This window comes from Sus scrofa, chromosome 7, assembly GCF_054392235.1.
Source record: "Sus scrofa isolate SSC_HxYL_T2T_F1_AM1 chromosome 7, Sscrofa_HxYL_maternal_Yorkshire_Landrace_v2.0, whole genome shotgun sequence".
NCBI classification, from domain to species: Eukaryota; Metazoa; Chordata; class Mammalia; order Artiodactyla; family Suidae; genus Sus; species Sus scrofa.
The window spans coordinates 29,252,253-29,261,267 of NC_139389.1; positions in this window are offsets into that span (position 1 = coordinate 29,252,253).

The following is a 9,015-nucleotide window of genomic DNA, read 5'->3' on the forward strand; positions in this document are numbered from 1 at the left end:
CAGCTATGTATGATCGGTGTGATTTCTTGAGGGGAAAAAGTGCACACAAAGATGCCAGAGGGCGGTCAACTTGGTGAGATAATAAAGAAATAGGTAAAATAAAAATGAATGAAGAGTAAGAACTGTGGTTGTAAACTGAACATAACCAGGACAAGTCAGGCAACGATATCCATATACACTGGGTCCCTTGAGAGTGTGATCGGCAGGTGTGAACTGGCCTGTCTTAGGATAACTTCTGCAGGGCATCGGCAGTCGACAGAGTGTGAGCAATCAAAGGAGAAACTTATCCCTGCCACCAGGGTTGGACTCAGAACCATTCCAGTAACAACCGGGACAATGTCAAATACAACACAGCGAGCACTGCATCTAGATGTCGTGGTGGAGGGCCCAGGAAAAGAAAGCTTTCTGTTAAGATTGCTCTAAATTTTCTACAGCGTACGTCTGAGAGAATTGACATTTGAGAAAGTTAAAATACACAACATGACATAATTTTGTAGGCCGGGGTTTTGTTTAGAACCGCAGACGAACCGAAATAACATGTTCATTCCTGGGGATACTTTGTGCACATGGGTAAGAATAGAAAACATGAAACGATGACAAGATAGACAGGGTAGTGCATTACTGAGGCTGGAGGCTTTTCTCCTCATCATTACTGCTAACGTAAAAGGGAAAACACTCAAAAACCATTGAAAATGAGGACCTAAGGGAGGATGAGACAAGGACAAAAAATTTGCAAAACATCCAGGCTTTTCTCTGTGGTTCAACTTGACCCAACTTTCTTAAAGGTTTGAAGCCTTTTCAGAAATCAGAGGAACCTTGTTTTACCTCCCCTCATGCCTTGGTGAGTCAGAGGATCCAAGACTGGAAGTGACAGCATGGGAGGAGGCAGGAAAGGACTTCCCCTGGGATGAGCGGGATCCATCACTGGTTCTGCACTGGACCTTCTACCTTCTCAGAATAAACCTCAAACACACAGTCACACACAAGAGAAGTACTTACCAGAGAGAGAGAGAGAGAGATGGAAAGAGATGGATGAGAAAGCAAGGAGAAAAAGCATCCATTTGTCCAAACAATGTATACCAGACATCCTATAAAACCTGCTACAGACATCTAAAAAATGTTCCTCAATACTATCCATTTGAAAACAGAATTATAATTGGAACATTTCCTTAGAGGCAAAGACTGCTATGTTTTCAACGACTCTACCAGTGTGGTAGAAAACAAACAAAACACCACCACCACCCAAAGAACCCTTTGGCTCTCTCTGCTGGGCGGCTGACAGAATTGGGAAGTGCTTTCTGAGCTTAGGCCACGTCTCAGAGGGACCAATATTTTTAGAAATGGAAGCACAGATGTTCACAGGACATGGTGTGAATCGGTGGCAGTGTTGTCTTACCTCCCCAACGCCCTCACCGCTTGAGGCAAAGCCACAAAGACAGAAAATGATGGTGCGAGGGAAAGTAGAATAGGACTTCTTCTGGGATAAACAGTAGCAATCATTTGTCTCTCACTTGGCCTTCTCCTTTTACCAGAATACAGTGTAAATGTGGACACATATGGGAGTCCCGTACCTATGAGGTCGTGAGGAAGTCCATAGTAAGAGCACCCATCTAACCAAAACCCTGTCCGTAGCCGTGTTATCTTAGTTTATATCAGTGTTTCATTAAAAACACCGAGGAGTATCCTAGGGCGATAGCCTCTCATGACAGTCATAGAAAATTGCAGGTTGGAGAACTAGAGTATAAATTAATTTTCCCTACTGTACACTGTGCTTCTACAAACACTTAAGCTTGTCTCAATGTGATAAATTAGTAACGACGTCAATATCATGCAAGAAGAAGACAGAGGAAGTGCTACGACCTAAAAGAAAAGAAATCCGTGAAATGGTGTGTAAAATCTCTGTGCACCTGCGAAAAGACTGCAGGAAACGACCGGGAGCATTGGAAGTAAGAGCCCAAAGCCCACCTGGATCAATGGATTAGAACTGAGTCTACACACTCTTTAAAAGACAAGCTTTGGGAAAACGTCACTCAGCAAATTTGCAGCCTTGTTTTATTTCATAAGCTTTGGGGAGGCATCAATGGCATGAGGATGGCCCCTTGAACTTTGCTGTATGACAGAGAGTCTAAGTTATTGGAAGTGTTCCAGAAGCTAAACGTGGAACAGAAGCCACATGTCCATCAGTCTCTCCCCTTCTTCTCACAAAATCAAAACGAATCTGCCAAGGCTCTGGATGCCAGAGTTAAGACCATGTTTACAGGAAGGGCCCTGTGAAATGAAGTGGGAAGCACTGAGAAGGAATTAGGTCTCGGGTAAAAGAAACAGAGAGAACTTAGGATGGGAGGCGTCCATAAACAGAAACCTTGAGGGAGGAGAGGGAAGACATGGAGATGACATGTGAGCCAAAAGATGGCATATAGGGAAGAAGAGAGGGGATGCCGAAAGAACCAAAAACCTGATTGTTTAATACAGGCTGTGGAAACAAAGAGGTCATCAGAGATACTTACCGACTTTCTTTTGAAGATCATCTGAAAAAATAAAAAGGGAACACCCAGGTAATTATAATGGATTCAAACCACAAGGGAAATTGAAATTTAGTGACAAGTTCACCTACAATGTTAAATGCATCGGGATTTAGACAAACCCACACACATACACAGGCACACACCTATGTAGCAGCGTGCCTGAGAGCTGCTTTTGTCCTGAGATTACTGGTCCAAAATTAAAGCAGGAAAAATGATGTTACTGACTGGTGGAAAAATTTCAGGATCATTAGTGATGGTGGTTACCTTTGTACAAAGCTCTTAAATTATCTGGACAATGCTCAGGCCCTTACTCTTTGGTTGGATACTTTAAGTAGTTCCCTGTCACTGCCAAATACAAATCACCACTTCTCTTCCTTGTCCTAACTTTGTTTCATAAGGTATCCATGAACAATGGATTAGAGAATACTCAACACCTGCTTCTAGAGAAAATGCAGGGTTTGGTTCTTGGGAACCTGTCTGCCTTCACATTTAATTCAGTAATGATTACATAACTTTGTTTCTGGCAAATTTCTATTTTCACTCATGGCAAAATAAAACTCATGTTTTGCAGTCCTCCTTTGAGTCTAACATGGAGATACACACTCGCAGAAGACAGAGATACTTGAAAAGAGAGGAGGAAGCAGAGAGGAGAAAACTTCCATTGGTTGAAAGCAAGGCCTGAGGCAGGGGCTACATGAAGCCAACTACATACACTGAGAGGTGAATTTGATTCCCTCTGAAAAATAAAGTAGCTGAAATATTGTCATTAGAAAAAGAGGATATTAAACTTCTAAAGACTACATTTGTGTTTTATGAAAAGCCTTCTGGGAACATTGTAGGACAGTAGTTCCTTGTGTCATTCGCATGAAAACTTAGAAATCAAAAATGTATTATTGTAATTAATATTGTTATCATTATTATTAATCTTTCCTTAAGCTGTGAAATCCTTCTACAAATATTTGAAGTAGTTGGAGTTTGCAAAATTGACAGCTGTGTCAATGAAGTGAAAAAGAAAGAATGAAAATTATTCTCATTGGTTCTAAATAAAAAATTCCTAGGTAAAACAATGGGAAGTCTACGAATACCTGGGGACACTTGGGTCATGTGCTCAGAGTCAGTGCAGTGATGCCCCTCGAGTTTACACTTGACCCACAGACTATATTGGAACATACAGGCTTTGCAAGAGCAGAGAAGGGAGGAATATGGGAGAGTCCCTAACTGCAATATTGTGCTAGAATAGCAGAGATCTGGGAGAGGGCAAGCCAGTGGTGACACGTTGGTTAAAAGCTGGGATATCTTTACACCACCACGAACGCAGGTGTTCTACAGTGTTTGGGAGGTGAAGGGGTATAAAAGAGGTTTTACCATATTTTTTCTGAAGTACATCTGTAAAATAAAAAGAAAATGCAATGTAAATTTCATTGGCATGAAACACGAATGAAATTCAGATTCACTGAAAAATTTGTATGCAAAATTAAATTGCCAAGATGCAGACAAGTATAAAACACAGACACAGACAAATAAACATATGCAAGCCAACATGCAAACTGTTTCTGAAAGCTCACTTTTAAGAAATGAATGGTATTAAATACACGAAGAGGGGAAAATGAATTCATATTTTCTATTGAGACAGTGGGAAATATTATTTCTGGTAATGTACCTAATAAAAGTTTTCATGATTCCTTTTGAAAGTATTTACTCTTTTATTACTCAGTTTTTCATGTTTATAAGTCATCTGATTTCTGCTAAATAAATACACTCACTGTTCCTACAGTGCTAGTAGCATTGGTATATAAACTCACGAAACACTGGATTATAGAATCCTGAACTACTGCTTTTGTAGGACATTCAGGTCAGGTCAGGTCAGATTGATGGGTGCCTCTCTTCATGTCATTTTTCAGGAGATTAATGTTTAGCTGTGTTTTATGGGAGTTTGATTTCTAACTTTTCTTCAAGGATGCTTACTTTCAGGAAGTCACAGAAAAGGAAAAGCAATGAACTGTTAATTGGCAGTGGATGGGCTTCTCAATCAAATGAGTCAACCATTTTGGACAAAGAACTTTAAAAATAGCAAAATTTTTACAAGTTAATTTGTATCAATATATATTTGACAAAAAGGAAATTTCCACATGAATAGGAAGGATAGGATAAATCAAAGGAAAATGGGGCATTGAATAACCTACAAACATGATAAATTTCAGTTGAAATAGCAATGAAATGAAAATATTATGAGGTAGCGTTATATATGTTGGTTGGAGTTGAGAAAGAATACCGCGGAGCATCAAAGACATGGTGAAGAAACAGACAAAACATGACAAAATACAAGGTGTAAAATATTTAAAGGGACTTGTCATTATTCTGCTCACCCTTAGCTGAAAGATAAAAAGAAGAAATAGCCATTTAAACTACGAATGAAGGCACAACATCAGGAAAAGGAAAGGGCGATGATTTGAAATCTTTTCATTGTTCATTTTCCCTTAAATGTGACCCACATTCCTAAGAATTGGAATCAAAGGTTTCCAAATGCCATGTAATCCATGAAAGGCGATGCTGTTTTTTTATATGGCTTCATATTTTGTGCCAAAGGATTTAGGAGAGGAAAGGAAATAATGAGAGAACATAGAGTAGAACTTCCTCTGGTATAAGGTATGACCATCATTGATCTTGCCTTGGGCCTTCCTGCATTTTCACCATAAAAGACCAAGTTGCTCACATATATGGGAGAAGTATCCAAAATGTAATGGAAAAGTGTGCAGAAAAGTATCCCTCTGACAAAAACTGTTATCTGTTGCCATAGTCCTATGAAGTTTGCTTGATGCATTGACTAAATGTCTTCCTAAATTCCACTCAATCTGTAAACCAAAGTGTAATTGCAAATATGATTATAAAAAGGGATGGTAAACTTTGAATAGTTATTCAACTATATTAGTGCCTTATTAACATATTTTGGATTTATCCTAGGATAATACCATCTCTTTTCATTCATATTCATATAAAAAATTCTGAACTGAGATATGTATTGTACACAAACTTTCCTTAAATGGTACTGTTCTTGTGCAAACATTGAAACAGCATAGCAGTTTTTCGTATTAACAATTGTTTGAATAAAAAATGAAAAAGAATAAAAAATATTTAATGTAGATGGGAAAAAATTGAGGAACATATGATGAAGTACTTGTAAAATTAGCAACACTTGGTTAATATGATAAAGAACACTTAAACAGTGAGCCCAATGTCATCTTTCACCAGTGGATGGCATCTGAATTTATACATTCTTTGACAGTGAGATGGAGGGAGAAACTTTATTCCACAAACTTGGAATCCTCTTTTCTTTTCAGGTTTGGGGAGGTATCAATAGCATAGTAATGGCCCCTTCAACCTGGATACTTGCAAAGGTCCTAAGGTCATGGGCAGTTTCCGGAAAAATACATAGAATGTGAAAATCCTGTGCCTATTAGTCTGAACCCATTTAGTCTACAAATTCACAATACAAATGTGGCAAGTCTCTGGAAGGTAAAGAAAGCCAGTGTTGTAGGGAAGGAAAGGTATGGATTTAAAAAGATGTAATGGGAGTTCCTGTCGTGCCTCAGCAGTTAAGGAACCTGGCTAGTATCCATGAGGACGCACGTTCAATCCCTGACCTCTCTCAGTGGGTTAAGGATCTGGCGTTGCCATGAACTGTGGTGTAGGTCGCAGAAATGATTCAGATCTGGTGTTGCTATGGCTATGGCGTAGGCTGGCACCTGCAGCTCTGATTTGACCCCTAGCCTGGAAACCTCCATAAGCAGCGGGTGTGGCCCTAAAAACCTAAAAGGAAAAAAAAAAAGATGCAATGGGAATTGATGGGACACTGGGGAAAAGAGTGGAAATAAGAGAATAAGGAGGAAGTTCATATCCAAAAATTGGGTAGAGAAGAACGGACATGCAGGAGAGGAGGAACCAATGGGTAGCATAATGATAAAAAAAGCACATAATGTTAAAGATATCATAGAAGCTGTCACTGGAAGAGTTACTGGAGTGGACACTTCTCAGAAATTTACCGTTTTTTCCCTGGAGATCATCTGAAAGATAACATGGAAAGATTAAGTTAAATACCTTTGAAAACAAGCATGAATAAAAATCTAATTTTTTGAAAAACATGGAAGCAAAATACAATATATTGGCAGCAGACAAAGACATTTACACATTTAATGAACCTACCAACAATGGCTGAAGACTGCTCTCTTCTATTCAGAGAATATCCTACAAATAAGAGGGGAGGGAGGACAATCAGGAGAGAAATACGAGTTAATTCTGTAACCAAAAATTTGAGTTACAATAGTAGATATCTCAAGGAAGTGTAAGCTAATGAATACCATATTGATAAAAGGCTGGGAATATTAAAGACAACAGAAGAACCATCATTACAAAGTATTTTGAGGCTAAAGAATATCAGAAATAATTCACCAATGTTTTTTCTGGAATATTTCTGAAAATTGAAGAGAAATACAACAAAAAATCATTGCAATACAAAATTTATACATAAATTAAACCCATCAGGATGCAGATAAGTATCAACACAAACATGCAATGCAAACACATATCTTATCATCACACAAACTCTCACAAACATACACAAATACAGTGCTCGAGAGCTCAATTTTGTCCAAAAAAGTGTTCTCCTCAAATGGAAAATGGGCATAAAATGAATGATTTCACTGAGAAAAAATTTAGGAAGAGTAGTTTTCTTAATCACCTTTTAAAAATGTTCTTGATCCCTTGGACTACAGGCATTTATTATTGTTTGTAAGATTGAATCAATTGATGGCATTTAATTAATATGTATAGTTAAATCGAGTTTTGTGATAGCCGAAGGGTATAAAGTAGCACCAGTAACTAAATTAGAGCATCCTGAGCATGCTTCCAGAGGCGCACAGGGACATGTTTTTCTGGGCTCTTCTATCTGCAATATTTTCATCCATTGACAATATATAACCTCGTGTTTTGTGAATTTCTATTTCAGCTAATGCCCAAGTGAAGAAGGTCTTCTCAGTTAAACCCCATGAAAGGAAAGGAAAATAAGCTTAGCTTGTAGGGAAGCAGGTCTAAGTCAAATGATTTTAATCTTAGACAAAACCTTCACACAGGCTACAGAGAAAATGCCAATACCCAGAGGTGTATGATTAACAGAATTTACTTGAGTCTGACAAAATATATACATAGACTGCACCAATCGGACAAATCAAAGAAGCAATTTTGAGAAATAAATAAATGACAAAGACGGCAATTCTGTTGGAAGAGTAAGATTCCAAGAAACTCATGTAAAATATGCATTTATTGGTGTTGAAAAAGGTGATCGAGTGGGATTTAAAGGAGAAAGTGCAGTAAGAAAGGAAACAGATCTTAAACAGGGAAAAACGTTCATGTGACTTAATTTCTTCTTCCCTATTATCATTAACAAGCAAGCAAGAAAGAAAGAAAGAGAATTCACAAAGAAGATACAATGTCAGGGAGGGAGAAAGACACAAATTTCAGTGCTGCCGTAGTTTTCTGGGCAGTCAAAACTGACGCACACTTCTGAGAAGTGGACCACCAGGTTCAAATGCAATCTCACCAATCAGAGAAAAAACAGAACTTCCCACTTGTCCACAAATCCTGGTGAGAAAAGAACTGAGATTATAAATGACTTCGTGTAAAGTCACAAGCAGCTTCTATAAAGGTAGTGTAACACCTCTGTGATAAAGGAAGAATTGATTCAGGGCAGAAACTGTGCTGTAGAGGAAGTGCAGGGTTTGTTTCCTGGATGATTCTGCTCACACTTTTGTCCTGGGATGGGCAAACTCCTGTGATGTGAGTTTCTATGTAAGCTAATGCCTAAGTGAGCGCATCTTAATGAAATCACATGAAAAGAAGGGATTTCAGTGCTAAAAGTGAGTGGAAGTGGCGGTAAATAAAACAACTGAACATGTCGTGGAGAAAACTCATACTTCAGAAGCTTGAAAGTGGCAAAACTAGTGTTCCCATTGTGGACCAGTGGGTTAAGAACCTGACTCTCCATGAGGATGATGCAGGTTTGATCCCTGAAATGCAAATTTATTATCCCTGAAATACAAATTGCTACGTTAGGTAAGCAAAATTTTTTGCTTACCTGGAAATGCTTGGATAACATGTTAAAGAGCTGTGGATAAATGAGCCTCAAGTTCCCATTAACTAATGATTGATATTTATAAAGGAGAGGACAGTGGATGGACAAATGTCACTCACATGATAGACATCTTCTCTCATCTCTACATGTTTGAGGCAGTGTCTTTGGCAGGGAAATGGCCTCTTGGACTTGGCATATGTGACAGAGTTCCTATCTTTGGATTGTGTTTCAGGAAGACAAACAATGTGCCTGTCAACTTAATGCCCTTCATCCCAGCAACTTCTCAGGGAAACAACTGCATGGCTCTAGAAAACAGAAAAAGCCAGTGTCCATCGAGAAAGAAAGGTAAGGAATGAAAAGAGGAGG